The following is a 16,632-nucleotide window of genomic DNA, read 5'->3' on the forward strand; positions in this document are numbered from 1 at the left end:
GATTCTTACTGGCAAATTCCTATTGCGGCACAATCTAGGAAATATACAGCCTTCATTCACGCAGGAATAAGTTATCAATTCAAAGTTTTACCATTCGGTTTAAATATAAGCTCAGGTTTCTATTGCGGAACTTGCTGAAGCGTTGGGTCCCGAACTTTTAAGATAACACTGTTTGTAGACGACATTTTAATCACCACAAATAGTTGGGAGGAACATATGGAAATACTGGAGAATGTATTAAATTAGTTTTTGTATGCTGGTATTACAGCTAATCTGTGTAAATCGAAGTTTGCACTAGAGAAAATTAAATTTTTGGGCCATATGATTGATTCATATGGTATCCTCCCAGATAGTGAAAAATTGAATGCCATAGCGAAATTTCCAGTGCCCAGAACAAAACGGCATTTAAAACCATTTCTGGGACTGGCGTCATTCTATCGCCGATATGTTCCAAATCAATTACTAAATGCTGAGCCGTTGTTACGTCTTCTCAAAAAGAATACGTACTGGAATTGGTCTCCAGAATGCCAGTCGGATTTTGAAAAAATCAAAGAGGCCTTATTAGATGCAAAATTACTCTATCATTCTGATATGAGTATTGAATTTTGTTTGTATGCAGACGCATCCAATGTGGGATTAGGATTATGTCTGTTCCAAGTTCAATTGCATTCGCAAATAGGACTTCAACCTCATGCGAACGATCTTACTGTACTACAGAATTGGAACTACTTGCCATTCTGTGGTCGTTCCGAAAATTCCATTATCATTTAGCTGGTGCACATACCAAAGTCTATTGCGATCACAAGGCGCTAAGCTTTTTGCATAGTTGCAAACTCTTACTTGCACGACTTACAAGAATACAGTTACGAGATAGTGTATATCAGTGGTAAGGACAACATAGTTGCTGACGCCCTATCTCGGATGCCCCAAGGACTAAACGAATATTCCCCATCCTCAGATCTAACATTGGAATTTAGCGTGTTTCTAATGAAAGATGAGGCAAATAGACAGTATTTTGTTGACTTAGCTAAAAATATAGCAGCATTGCAAAATGCCGACCCTCGGTGGAACCCGGTTAAACAGGAGCTATTGAGGGGTCGTAATCCAAAAATCAGCAACCATTATAGACTTGAAAAACAGGTGCTATTTTATAGGAAGAATCCTGCATCTGGAAAGTGGTGCGTATGTATTCCGGTTGATTGTCTAGACCGACTAATATGGTATACCCATAACACCTGGCGGCACTTTGGGGATATTAAGTGTGCTAATAAAATTGTGACATGTTGTTATTTCCCCATTCTTAGAAAGGAAGTCCAGAACTTGATTCGCACTTGTGTAATTTGTCAAAAGGCGAAAGCCGTAAATATGTGTAGAAAAGGTGAACTACACCAATTTTACCAGACTCTCCATTGCAGATTTTAGCGATCGATGTTTGCGGGCTTTTCCCAGTTGCCAGGGGTGGTGTAAAATTCTTAGTGGCATTTTTTGATGTTTTTACGAAGTACCTCAGAATTTATGTTCTTAAATCGGCCAAAAGCTCTTCCATACTTCTAAAATTAATTGCTGATTTTATACCGCACGTGGGAAAACCGCAAGTGATACTGTCAGACAATGCGACCACATTTAACTCATCCCCGTGGAAAAGATGGCTGGCTGCTCTACAAACTAGGCAAATACTTGTGTCCAAATATCATCCGGAAGCGAACCCCATAGAAGGGTATTCCGTGAGTTTAATAGATTTGTAAGGAGGTATTGCCATAACAAACATACTGCTTGGGTCAGTTATTTAAAACCCTTTCAGGATATTGTAAATAATCTTACGCATTCGGCGACAAATCACACTCCAGAAGAGCTCATGTTTAAAAATCCCGAACAAAGTGAGAGGACAGAAATTTGGCCGAAATGTGCAAATCAAGGCATTTCTTTCGACGAAAAGATCAGGTAGGCGACCATTTTTCTACATCACCAAGCACAATTGAGGAAGAAATATTTTGCTAATAGACTAACTGGGAAAAGAACATTCATAGTCGGTGATAAAGTCCTGATTAGAAGTCGTGTGAAATCGTCAGTATTATCAGAAAAGAGAAGGTGGTAGTTATTATATACTGGACCTCTTTTAATAGAGAATATACCCCATCCCGGCGTGTATCTATTAGTGTATCCCGGTACCCTTAAACGAAAGAGACTATATTCTCATCAAGACATTAAAAAGTATATAGATCTTTAAAAAACCAGAATGACTGTACGGATAACCATCTTGGACTGAACATCGTGTGTTGCTATTAATAAATTTGCTTTTTCACTGTTTTACTAAAAATTTTCAGCTAAACACGTTAACTGTCTAAAGATGTCTCCTACACTCTTAAGAAAAAAAATTTTTTTTTGGAGTACAACACCTAAAAATTGATTATATTATGTGATATGTGAAAGTACAGGAAGTTAAAACGAAATAATGTAGTATCGAGGTATCACATTTTCTATATAAAATTTAAGTGTGTGAAGTAGAATTTTGTAAAGATGCTTCCGGTAAAATGTTGATGAAACGAATATTTCTAATGCAAAGGAATGAGGATAATGTAGTGTAAGGAACAACATAAAATGTCTTTTTTCTTTAAAATATGTACTAAGTAAATATAAGACCAACTGTAAAATTGTTCCTAATATAACAGGACAATTAGGTCACAAATAGTGGAAACGTAGCATGAGACAAAATCTTACGAGAGTTGTGGTTCTCTATATGCACATCAATACAAAAAAAGACTGTGAAGAGTCAAGTCGTTTCAACATGTGATTCACGAAAGATAAGATACTTGCACTCATTCAGGGATACTTTTCTTTTTTTTCTTTTAATAGATACGAGTATGTACAATTTTGTATACAGGATGTTACAAAAAGGTACGGCCAAACTTTCAGGAAACATTCCTCACACACAAAGAAAGAAAATATGTTATGTGGACATGTGTCCGGAAATGCTTACTTTCCATCTTAGAGCTCATTTTATTACTTCTCTTCAAATTACATCAATCATGGAATGGAAACACACAGCAACAGAACGTATCAGCGTAATTTGAAACACTTTGTTACAGGAAATGCTCAAAATGTCCTCCGTTAGCGAGGATACATGCATCCACCCTCCGTTGCATGGAATACCTTATGCGCTGATGCAACCCTGGAGAATGGTATATTGTATCACAGCCGTCCACAATACGAGCACGAAGAGACTCTACATTTGGTACCGGGGATGCGTAGACAAGAGCTTTAAATGCCCCCATAAATTAAAGTCAAGAGGGTTGAGGTCAGGAGAGCGTGGAGGCCATGGAATTGGTCCGCCTCTACCAATCTATCGTTCACCGAATCTGTTGTTGAGAAGAGTACGAACACTTCGACTGAAATATGCAGGAGCTCCATCGTGCATGAACCACATGTTGTGTCGTACTTGTAAAGGCACATGTTCTAGCAGCACAGGTAGAGTATCCCGTATGAAATCATGATAACGTGCTCCATTGAGCGTAGGTGGAAGAACTTAAATGATCTCTAACATGGAAATTAAGCGTATCCGGACACATGTCCACATAACATCTTTTCTTTATTTGTGTGTGAGGAATGTTTCCTGAAAGTTTGGCCGTATCTTTATATAACAGCCTGTATATATATATATATATATATATATATATCGTATCAGACTAGATATGAAAAAAAGGAGTCGTGTGACTCGAACTTGATTACAAGAACAATGTTGGCTATAGCTAATAGTCGCATAGCAAATAGTCGCACGAAATTCGTAGCGCCTATAATTAGTAGTACTTACATTCTGAGTAGTGATAAGTCCAAAAAGGGCAAAGAAACAAGGAAATATGTATAATGTAAATAAAATGCAAAAATTGTTTTTATGTTTTATGTCTGAAAAAAAGAAAATACCTTAGTCATAGGACATGTAAACGATGTACCCTATCAACGATGAGTGATACACCATTGCTTCACCTGAGGACCTTAACAAAAAGAGCAATATTCAAAATTTCTAGGTGCCATTGGACTACTTCCTTAACCACACTCAAACTACGTCAATAGCCAGTAAATTGGAAAGGATAAGGATATACAAATGTTACCTTATATATTTGAAATGTGTGTCTGTTGAACATCATTACTCGAAGGACTCGGATAATTTGGGGTCTTTCGAGCCAACCTGACATATTCTTTTTGAAAAATAACTTCTCGATGCAAAAGTTTGGATAGATGTGTGTGTGCGCTATATATTTCTATTCACATTCTTAAAACAGTACCTTCGAAGTTAACGAAGTACACTACAGAAATATTTCATCTACATAAACGATTTCCAGACGTTTCCATGTACAGTAGATGTCACAATATATATACAATGAATTTTCAAACAGTGTAAATGCCTGTTAATCATTGCAGTTATTGTACTTAAATAAGACGTGTAAAATAAATATTTAGACAAAAGCGTCAACTGACATACTGTACAATACCTTCTATTCAATAGAGGTGGAAGAACATAAAATGTTTTGTATTACTGTCGTCATACTTTTGAAAGGTAACTAAAATGTTTTGCATTTATATCACTATATGTGATAATCAATCATTATTTAGTGAACCAGTGAATGTAAAGGTGGTACGAAAAAGGATAGTAATTTGAAAATTTAAAGTAAAATTTTGCGATCGGAGTAAACTGACAAATTGTGTCAGGCTTTTAATAAATTAACGGCCTTCCACATTAGGGGCCATGTAACATAATTGATAAAGGGTCGACCTGGGACAGCAATCGCATAACTTGCGTACGGGCCACTAGACGCCGCCGCCGCGAGCGCTAGGAGTGCATTGCGATCGCAGGCGCGCGTGTTGCGTACGGGTCGCGAGGTGCCGCCACGAGCGCAACCGTATGTAAGTGCGGACGGAGTTCGGCAACCTCTCATTTTGTTGGCATCTCATTTTTGCCTATTCTCTTATTTGCTTAGTTGCTTAGGTCTTATTCGTTTATGGCTGATGTTATTGTGCTCTCTTTCAGCCATTCTGATTGTTTTGATTTACTCCCAATTGAGAAGTGCTCATTTTGGCATTTCACTTTTGCATACCTCATTTTGCTAATAATGTGCTCCTTAGCTTCTACAGTTGAATTGATTAACATAGTCTCATGTACTGTTTGTTCATTTCAGCCTGTTCATATTTTGATGTTCTTTAAATGCTGTAATAATTATCGGAAGCATTTCTTCCGTTAAACTTGTGTAAAGTATTCTCGATGTAGGATTTGTTCTGTGACACAGGTGTGAGGTTTTGAATATAAATTATATACTAAACTGTGCTTAAAAGGAATTTATTTTTTCAGTTTGTACTACATCAGACGACAATTATGTGATATGAGGGAGAACTTTGAGGTGCGAACCCATGGAAATAGTCTTAAGTCATCCCCTTTAAAAATAAAAATGTGTGTGACACTGAAAGACGTGACACTGTAGGCACCGAATATATATATATATATATATATATATATATATATATATATATATATATATATATATATATATATAATTATACGTCACACACTGCTGTTGGTCTGTTGTAGAATTTTGGAACATGTTTTATGCTCGCGTATTATGGAATTTCTGGAAACCAATAACATAATCCGTAAGAATCAGCGTGGGTTCCGTAAATAATTATCGTTTAAGACCTACAAGGCTCAGAAAGCAGCGAGTTCAGGCGCCCAGGTTTATGCCGCTTGACTTCCGGAAGGCGTTGGATGCAGTTCTGTACTGCTGCCTAGGGATCAAAATACGATCTTGCGGACATAAGATCAGATGCGTTATTGGATTGAAGAGTCTCTATCAAACAGAACGCTGCCTGTCCTTCTCTGCCTGGAGACAGCATTATGACCCATAAACAAAACAAGCTTGCTTTAAGACAACAAAATTCTAAAACAGTTAAAATTTTGAAAGATAATGACGGTTGGTCTCAGAGTAAAAAAATACATTGCAGTTTTTATGACGTCACCTGCTTCATAGTTTCAAATTTACAAAAGTGACTGTTACCACAAAAAAATTAGAAAAGATTTTTTTTGTTAGCGTTGTAACTGCTATGAATTTTTAAAATATCATCGACTCGTTTCGAATAAAGTCGGCTTCGTTTACCCGTTATAAGCTTTCCTGCCGCACGTAACTTCTTCACTAGCTACATTTGAGGCTGGTACACGAAACACTCTTTTTCCCTAAAGTAGCTAGCTTTTGATTAGGACTGTTGTTAAGTCTCCACCAGTCAAGCGGATCATGGTCATTACCATCCATCTGCGTCAAATACAACTCAACCTCGTCGATGAATTGAGCATCGGGCAGCCCACAGTTCAGTCACTCCGTAAAGATGGACTTCATTGATTCGGTTGGTGAAGGCGGCTGCCATTCTCTAGACGGTACAAAATAAATATTTCATAAAAACAGAAGAATCAGGATAACATCCTACAATTGGGTTAATCGAAGAATCTTAACACACTAATTTAAAGTAGCTGTAGGATATACCAGCATTATAACAGCATGTGCCCCGGAAGAAGGAAGAAAGAGTGAAACTGATAAATTTTAGAAGACCTTCCAAAGTGTCCTTGATTCCATCAATAAGAAAGATTATACTTTAGTAGGAGAGATAAATGATCAGCTGTTAATCAGAATTAAAAAATTTTACGAGGCTTTGCGAACTTAAATTCATTGCCAATAGAAAACAAGTTTTTCAAAAGTAGAGAGATGAACAAATTTACGTGCGCATCCCGCAGATGTTGATCAATAGTAAATGATTCAATACCAAATGAAAAACTATTGCGAAAAAATCGACGGTAGTAAGTTTGGAGGCCTTACAGAACTGTAAAATTCAGAAAAGCTCCTGGAACTGAAAATCTAAATAGGGAACTTTTCAAATAACTACCAGAAGTTAATATAGGATTTAGATTTTGCTGGCAGCAAAGAAAGTTACCAGTGGAATGGAAGAAAATAATACCAATGCCCATTTTCAAAAGGCGACCAATAACAGAAGGTATAAATTAGAGGAATAAGTCTCTTAAATATGGCATACAAAATACGTGCGACGATATCACTAAATAGAATGAGAAACATCGTAGACAGCATGTTACTAGAAGAACAAACTGACTTTCGGAAAGGAAGGTCGTGCTAAGACAAAATTTTATCATTAAAAGAAGTAATAAATAAAGGAGAGATTACGATTTAAATATCTGCATGGTCTCGGCAGACTACAGTAAAGCCTTTTGCAGTGCACACAGAGGAAAACTACGGAATATTACGTTAAAAGTTTAATGTCATTACATCTCATCAAAGTTACCCGAATCACTAGCATATGTCGATCAACGATTGATTTAAAGATAGACTCTGGAAATATCTCCCAAGAAATAGTAATAACGTGTTCAGACTAGGGTGTATTTCACCGACACCTTTTGATTTATGTTTAGATAACGTTGTGAGGGAGTGGAACCAACGGATTGTGAAATTAGATGTAAATGACCGTTTCAAAGAAGGAAGTTATGTTTGTTGACGACACGATTCTAGTTGCTGATAATGGAGATAATTTACAGAGAACGCTATATGAACCATATAAAATTGCAAAGCAGCAAGTATGTCGACAAATAACACCAAGTCCATTGCAATCCAAGGCCCACAACCTTTAAGATTTACATTCATACTGGAAAACAAAACTGTTGAACAAGTTAATACCTTCAGATTCTGGGATTGTATCATATCATATTTCAGTGTAGTGGATATTGAAAAAAAGATTCAGGGATTCAATGTGATGTGTAGCATGATAATATGAACTCTAATGGAAAAAATTCTAATGCACCAATGCTAAAATTTTTTGAAGTTATGGCAATTCCCTGTGGACTACATGGAACTGAATACTGTATTATGAATTCTATAATACGCAGTGAATTCCAGGCAGCCGAGATGAGAATTTTGAGAACAGTCCATGGCGTAATAAGAAGAGACAGATTAAAAAATGAGACCATGAGGAATAATGTAGGAATTTATAACTTAAATAAAACAGGAAGAATGGGCGATGACCGCGTTCCCAAACAACCGCTACAGCACGTCGCTAAAGGAAGAAGGAAAATTGGTAAACCCAAGAAAAAATGGGCTGATCAAGAAGTCTTAACGGACCACCTGATCCAATGCTTGAGAGAGAAGATGAAGACAAAAACAGAGTAGCACATTACGAACATGTCATAATATTATCGTCGTTTAGCTGTAGCTGATATGATGTCACAGATTTAACGTCTCGTCTGTCAGCAACCGACATCATTTTCAGTGTTCGGAAGCGTGGTCGCAGAAGTTTTGCTATTCTGTACAATGTCCGAAATTCTAATGTCTCCTCCATGAGACGGAGACACCGGTCATTCAACACTAGTAATACTTACAGCTAATAATAATGCTAAATTTGGTTGCACTGCCAAATACCAGGGACACTGAAAGTGGTGTTTTGACTCTGATACGCAGTGCGTATTAAACAAGAAAAGTGGATTTACAATAATTTAAGAAATCGTACATCTGTATCTTCGGGCCTCGCGTTGCAACGAATTTTCAGTTGATAAAGTAAACTCCGTCCGAAGAGGCCTTGAAGGCCCAACGGTACCGACCGATCGCAGTATCATCCTCAGCTTACTGCATGTGGATATGGAGGGGCATGTGATGAGATCATCGTTGTTAGTTTTCGTGACTGGAGCGTCACATGGACTGAGTGCACCCCGCTTCCCGACAGGGCTCGGCAGACCGGACGGTCAGCTTTCCTAGTACTACCCAAGCCCGACAGCGCTTAATTTCTGCGATCTGACAGGGACCGGTGTAGCCGCCGTGGAAGGCCGTTGGCTTTTCATTTTAGGAACTCGTAACAAAACAAAGTGAACTCTAGGCTACTTCTCGCCTTCGAGCACTTCTGTTGCATCTTTGAATAGCTCCAAATAGGTCACGAGTTCTTTTGCGATTCCGTTATTGTAATCATTATGTTTGTAAGGGACGCCCTTCTCTTCAAGAATCTTCACGATTTTGTCGTACTGGCTAACTACAGACTGTAGCATTCTGAATACGCTGTTCCAACTCGCCCCGTTCGGTGACAAATGAAATCGTACAGAGGTGCCGTGGATTTTCTTGTAAACTGAATAACGTTTCCTCACTATGATTCTTCATAACTTACCCAGATTTTTACTTCTCAGAAAAGTGAGTTGCTGCCAGTACCATGTTTTTGGGTGTCCAGTCCTGATCAGCAAAGTGTGGAGTAACAGATAGTAACACCTTTTCGATATGAATCAATCCACAAATCCGTTGTACATCCACACGTCTCCATAGCTATGGCGTGAACGATGCTAGGCGCCTACTCGCCCGTATTTCATTAGCTTGTCTTTCATAGTTTCGTGCCATCGTCGTAGGATGGGGCAGAATGTTGGAGACATTCACCTGTCCAATGTCGGAACCAACATTTAGAAACTCCTGACGTAAAGAGCGAAATCCTCCCCCTGATATTAATGTAAATACACTCCTGGAAATGGAAAAAAGAACACATTGACACCGGTGTGTCAGACCCACCATACTTGCTCCGGACACTGCGAGAGGGCTGTGCAAGCAATGATCACACGCACGGCACAGCGGACACACCAGGAACCGCGGTGTTGGCCGTCGAATGGCGCTAGCTGCGCAGCATTTGTGCACCGCCGCCGTCAGTGTCAGCCAGTTTGCCGTGGCATACGGAGCTCCATCGCAGTCTTTAACACTGGTAGCATGCCGCGACAGCGTGGACGTGAACCGTATGTGCAGTTGACGGACTTTGAGCGAGGGCGTATAGTGGGCATGCGGGAGGCCGGGTGGACGTACCGCCGAATTGCTCAACACGTGGGGCGTGAGGTCTCCACAGTACATCGATGTTGTCGCCAGTGGTCGGCGGAAGGTGCACGTGCCCGTCGACCTGGGACCGGACCGCAGCGACGCACGGATGCACGCCAAGACCGTAGGATCCTACGCAGTGCCGTAGGGGACCGCACCGCCACTTCCCAGCAAATTAGGGACACTGTTGCTCCTGGGGTATCGGCGAGGACCATTCGCAACCGTCTCCATGATGCTGGGCTACGGTCCCGCACACCGTTAGGCCGTCTTCCGCTCACGCCCCAACATCGTGCAGCCCGCCTCCAGTGGTGTCGCGACAGACGTGAATGGAGGGACGAATGGAGACGTGTCGTCTTCAGCGATGAGAGTCGCTTCTGCCTTGGTGCCAATGATGGTCGTATGCGTGTTTGGCGCCGTGCAGGTGAGCGCCACAATCAGGACTGCATACGACCGAGGCACACAGGGCCAACACCCGGCATCATGGTGTGGGGAGCGATCTCCTACACTGGCCGTACACCACTGGTGATCGTCGAGGGGACACTGAATAGTGCACGGTACATCCAAACCGTCATCGAACCCATCGTTCTACCATTCCTAGACCGGCAAGGGAACTTGCTGTTCCAACAGGACAATGCACGTCCGCATGTATCCCGTGCCACCCAACGTGCTCTAGAAGGTGTAAGTCAACTACCCTGGCCAGCAAGATCTCCGGATCTGTCCCCCATTGAGCATGTTTGGGACTGGATGAAGCGTCGTCTCACGCGGTCTGCACGTCCAGCACGAACGCTGGTCCAACTGAGGCGCCAGGTGGAAATGGCATGGCAAGCCGTTCCACAGGACTACATCCAGCATCTCTACGATCGTCTCCATGGGAGAATAGCAGTCTGCATTGCTGCGAAAGGTGGATATACACTGTACCAGTGCCTACATTGTGCATGCTCTGTTGCCTGTGTCTATGTGCCTGTGGTTCTGTCAGTGTGATCATGTGATGTATCTGACCCTAGGAATGTGTCAATAAAGTTTCCCCTTCCTGGGACAATGAATTCACGGTGTTCTTATTTCAATTTCCAGGAGTGTAGATGAAGGTCGCTAACACACATCTCTACGCAACTTTTAGTCACGTAGTCTTTCACTGATGTTGGCTACGCTTCAGACGTTCCACTTTGCCTGCTGACATGTGTCTCCAGATGCGTCCTGATGAATGTGTAAGACAAGAGAGCAGGGAATCTGCCACTGTACATGTGTCCAACATGATTTTACTAATGAAACATGACTGTACTAACGAAAATCTCTCTGACACGTTGCTACGACAAACTTGTTTCACGTTTACAATGTATTCTTACAAATCTGGCATGCCTCTCACACTCCCCTGCATCACCGATGGAGGTGGCGGAGTGGTTAGCACACTGGACTCGTATTCGGGAGGACGACTCTCAAAATTCGCGTCCGGCCATCCTGCTTTAGGTATTCCGTGATTCCCCTAAATCGCTCCAGACAAATTACAGTGCGGTCCCCTTGAAAGGGCCCGACCGACTTCCTTCCCCATCCTATCGCTGTTATATCCCATTCCCCAATTCAACCAACCAACGAGCCTTCGTCTTCTGTTCACACGACATGATCCTGCAGCGAGTGAACGAGCGGCTATCGGGTAAGCGTAGACAGACGGTCGGGACTTTCGAGCGAGGCACGCTCAACGAGCTTAGAGTAAACCGTGTTTAGTCGGTTCCCGTATCGGAAGCAGCAACAATGGCATCTTCTGGACTTCCCCGTAACTACATGCACCTAGCAATTCGAGGGATCACGCACGCCAGTTGCAGACCTTTAGCTAATGACATAGAACAGCGTATGGGGTACGCCAAGGGAATTTCATAGGACCATTACTTTTAACAATATACATATAAATGACCTCATGTACAACCTCAGAATTTCTAGCGGATGATACTGCTGTTTAAAGAGAAGTCGCAACCCAGGAAAGTTGTGAAACGCAGGAAGACCTTGAGAGGATGGACGCTTGGTGCAGGGATTGGTTGCTACCTTTCAACATCAACAAATGTAACTTATTACGCGTAAATAGGCAGGAAGGTCCATTATTTAATGACTAAACGATTCCAGAGTAGTCGCTGGAAGCGGTCACGTCTATTAAATATATGGGTGTATGCGTACCGATCGATTTAAAGTGGAACGACACACCATGGGAAAGGCAGATGGCAGAATGTCATTCATTCGGAGCATTGTCAAAAATACACTCTTCCTAGTAATACGTGAACATTGCTCGTCACTCTGGAATTCATACTAGATAGGACAGGTAAAGGAAGTAGAGAAGATCCAAACAAAAGCAGCACGTTTCGCTCCGGCTCAGTTAAGAAGAGCGAAAGCGTCACTAAAACGCTCACGCGACTCAAGTCACGTAGCAGGCGATAAAAGAGAGGTATTGTGCATCATAGTGTGGTTTGCTATTAATATTCCTAGAGCGTACATTCCTAGAAAAGTCAACTAATATGTAACTTCCTCCTACCGATACCTCACGAAGAGACTGTGAATAAAAAATTAGAGAGATTTGAGTTCACACAGAGGCTTATCAAAATAATTCTTGCAGGGAGCCGTTCGCTACTGGAACTGGAAAGTGGAGAAGTGACATTTTGTACACAAATTACCCTCCATCACACATAATAAGGTGGCATGTTGAATATAGAACTAGATATAGATTTAAATTCCTATACTGCGTTTGATAGTTACAATTGGAGCGTTACTACAGGAAGCCATGAACTGCGCTGATTTCAACTTGAATTGATAACACATACTGATGTTACAGAAATAGAATGACCTGTGTGTATACTGACACAAAGGACGAAATTCTTCCCCGGCCGGGGTGGCCGAGCGGTTCTAGGCGCTACATTCTGGAACCGCGTGACCGCTACGGTCGCAGGTTCGAATCCTGCCTTGGGCATGGATGTGTGTGATGTCCTTAGGTTAGTTAGGTTGAAGTAGTTCTAAGTTCTAGGGGACTGATGACCTCAGAAGCTCAGTCCCATAGTGCTCAGAGGCATTTGAACCATTTTGAAGAAATTCTTAAGCTACCGCAGAATCTTGTGCAGCTATGGCTCTTCAAATCCTGACTGAATTTAGTAATAAAAATTAATTAAGGAATGGATATTGATGTTATCACAGCTGTTATAGAATGGATGCTACCTTTCGGTAGTCTTTTCTTAATAAGTGACCAATCCGAAAAAAAAAATTCTGAAGTTGCTATGAAGATCCTACCCTCAAGAAGAGAAATAGGAAATCATAAGATAGCTGGCAAGCATGTGATACTGCTACTAACTTTCGCGTGAAGGACCGAGCATGAGATTTAACTAATGTCACGGATTCTTTGCAATGAAACGCCATCGGTGATAATTCCAGTTACTGTAAGATATTTTTTATAACCCAAGTGAATCACATTTTCGGCTCTTTGATATAATTTGATAAACAATGATAAACTGCAACTATTCAAGAGAAGAACTGTACACACCGAGTTGCTAAGTATGAGTTTTATGTGCTCCAGGAACTGTCATTAAAGACAGTAGGTAGAGAATATACCTGCAGAAACTACAGAATGCATGTGAAGGCGTGCTGCTTCTTACGACAACTGTGTAAGGGTACAATCCCTTTGATCTTCAGTAAGTATTCATAAATAAGGTATTCTATCTGACTAAAAAAGGAGGCTTAACAATGTGGAATTATTTAGGCTATTTTCAGTGTACAGAGGAAGATGTTCTACCTTATTTTAAGTTTCGATTACTTAGACCAAGCATATTACTCAGTTTACAGAGCATCTGCGAAACTACTGATTGATAAATTAGAAAAAGATCTCCAGATATTTTTTGAGATATGGAACGCAGACGTTTGAGAAGTGTCATCAAGATAATGGTATCAAATTAGTTAGTATATCTCCTCATTTTCCACAAGTCAATCCCAGTGAACACTTTGAAGCAGAATCAAATAGACTGTGACAGATTTTTACCGTAAACTGAACACAATCTGGGCTACTTTTATCATGCCATTCGGGGGAATTAAAAGTGAGCCGAGATACGACGAGGCTATAGGGTTCACTCCTTGTGAATTATTTTTGGACAATAAGTCTACAAGTATCATTGTTGAGGAATTAAGATTCTCTGAAAGATAGGGGTTGCCAAGACATGCTATTGAGAGGATGCCCTCTGAAAGGATGCCTTCAAGCGGAAGAAGATGGGTGGTAGACCGGCTAAGACAAATTTGTTGAAGATAGGATCGATGATTCTCGTTAAAGCGAGAGGGAAGATCAAATAAGACAACCATGTAAAGAAAGTTTGTGTTTCTACACTGACCGATTCTTAATAGAATCTTCGTGTGTCGAAGAACCAATAAATAAATGTATCTGTAATGGAACATGCTGTTCGGGCTTTGAAACGTAATGGTTCCAAAGAGTTAAGTTGTATGATTTATATAGCGGATTCATCGTGTTTTTGCATCACCGTTAATTAAGTGTGTATATGAGCCTGGTAGTATAACTTTGCCTGTCCCCTTCCACCTCTATTTATTTTAAAGTCTTTATGCACTCCAAAAACCCTTTCGTCTTTCCATTCCTATTTATTTTAGTGTTTTTATGTTCTCTAAATCTGTGTTGTCTTTCTGTGTGTACATGAGTCAGGGTGCAAGACATGGTAGTCGCTAGAGATATTGCTTTAAGCATAAAATTCTGTTTAGTTACAGTGTACTGAATTTTAAAATGCTGTGATTGTGAGTAACTCACAAATAGACGAAATAGCTTCAAGGCAAAAGGAGAATGACACAAAAATCACCGTGGCAGTGTGGAGTATGGTTGTGTTGAAAATACATAAGGACAGACCTCCTTCGCTGAACAGAGTTCACAAAACATCAGTAATACTGCCACCACACTGAGATATATTTCTGTCCGAGAAGAATCGCACAACTGCAAGAGTAGCCGCAAGGAAAGCTCCGCCGCTCTGGTGGCAGACAGGCCAATCGGCAACAGCCGACCGACATGTCATTCGCAGCCAACGGCGTCTTTGGATGCATGATGGAAGAGCGTAGGGTCAGCATACCGCTCTCCTCGGCGTCGTCAACTTTATAGACGTTGGAGCCGCTACCTCTCATTCAAGCAGCTTCTCAGTTGCCATCGAGAGGATGAGGAGACCACGTCCAAGTGTTTCCACTAAAGAAAAATCCCTGGCAGTACCAGGAATTGAACCAGGTCACCTGCATGGCAGTCATCAAGCAGAGCACTCGTCTATGGAGGAGTAGCTCAAACTAGATAAAAGTAAGAACAACTGCCAGCCAAAAAAGTAATGCTCCTGGAAGACATGGTCTGATGTCTTTCTAACCTCGTATTCGTTCACGTGATCAGCGGGTATGCAAATAATTATCGTTGCAATTTTCTGTGATAGGCAGATCGGGCATTAGAGTGCATTATTGTTGTTCGTGTTTCGTATTGTTAGGAGGCCTGCTAGGGTATATAAGATCAATGAACGGCTTCAGATGTTGAGTGATCGTTGTGAAAGACAATGAGATGGTCTCATCCTACCAAGTTCTTTGTAAAGTTGACTCCATTGGGTAGTCACTCCAAAACGTTATATACCCTCTCAACACGTGAAGTTTCATTTAGTTTCCTACTCCACTTCCTGGTGCTTCATCTGTATACTGCGCTCAAAAATTACCGTTCTTAGAGTAAATAATTTTATAAATTAATTACTCGTGTCTAGAAAGCTGTGTGGGTCTGAATTGATCTCGTATTGTCTGACTTAAGGAATGAGCTCTCAGTGTTGGAACAATACTGAAAAGCTTACATGAAATCTGTTCAGGAATCGATGTTTCTATTTAAGTGAAACCGAAAATTATGCGTAATTTTAGATAAATTTTGAACGAGTGTGTAAGATAATGTTGAACCCAAAGGTAATTTTTTTTATTTCCAGTTAAAACAAATAACGGGAAACCGGGAGATTTAAATTAAGGAAATTGATTCTGAGAAATGGACTGAGCATTCTGTGATTGCCATCGTTAGTGTTTTTATCTATTCAAGTGTTCGAGCAGTAGTAACAAGGACTGAGTTGCCATGATCACTATATAAGATAGTAGCTTATATCATTTATTATAACACAGACGCCAAATAACACTGAATGAGGTGTTCATTGATGTGTAGGAATCCCACAATTAGACATTTAAGGAAGTTACTGAAGAGGAGCCAGTTAGTTTAGTGAACTATATATGCTTAAAGGCGTACGTAAGCGTTATCATAATAAAAACAACAAAACTAATAAATGTCATATTAGTATCTAGAACCCGCTTGCGTATATGTAAATAAAAGTCGGATCCAGAAGGTGTAACTGTCACAGGAGACGATAATACTTTGAGTTTTGAGGAATTAATATTGGCAACTAAACGAAATATTTGTGTGATTAATTTCATGATGTATTCCGAATGGGCATTATATCGTCGAAACATTTTCATAAAACGTAAGTATAACTCATAGGCTGCTTTACTTTTCTATTTTTGTGCAACCCACACCCCACTCCAAGCGACTCGTTTTTAATATAACAGGCGAAAACGAGATTGTGAGAAAATTATGGTTCCGAACATCACCAGTACATGCAACTGCCAACTCCGGCGGGTAATTGAACATTTGAGTGTGCACTCAGACATGCAATATGTGTATAGTCAGTGTACATGATATGCTTCACAATGGAAAGGAAAAAGCCAATTTCATAGAAAATATTTTGTAGAC

This window comes from Schistocerca americana, chromosome X (assembly GCF_021461395.2).
Source record: "Schistocerca americana isolate TAMUIC-IGC-003095 chromosome X, iqSchAmer2.1, whole genome shotgun sequence".
Classification (NCBI taxonomy): domain Eukaryota; kingdom Metazoa; phylum Arthropoda; class Insecta; order Orthoptera; family Acrididae; genus Schistocerca; species Schistocerca americana.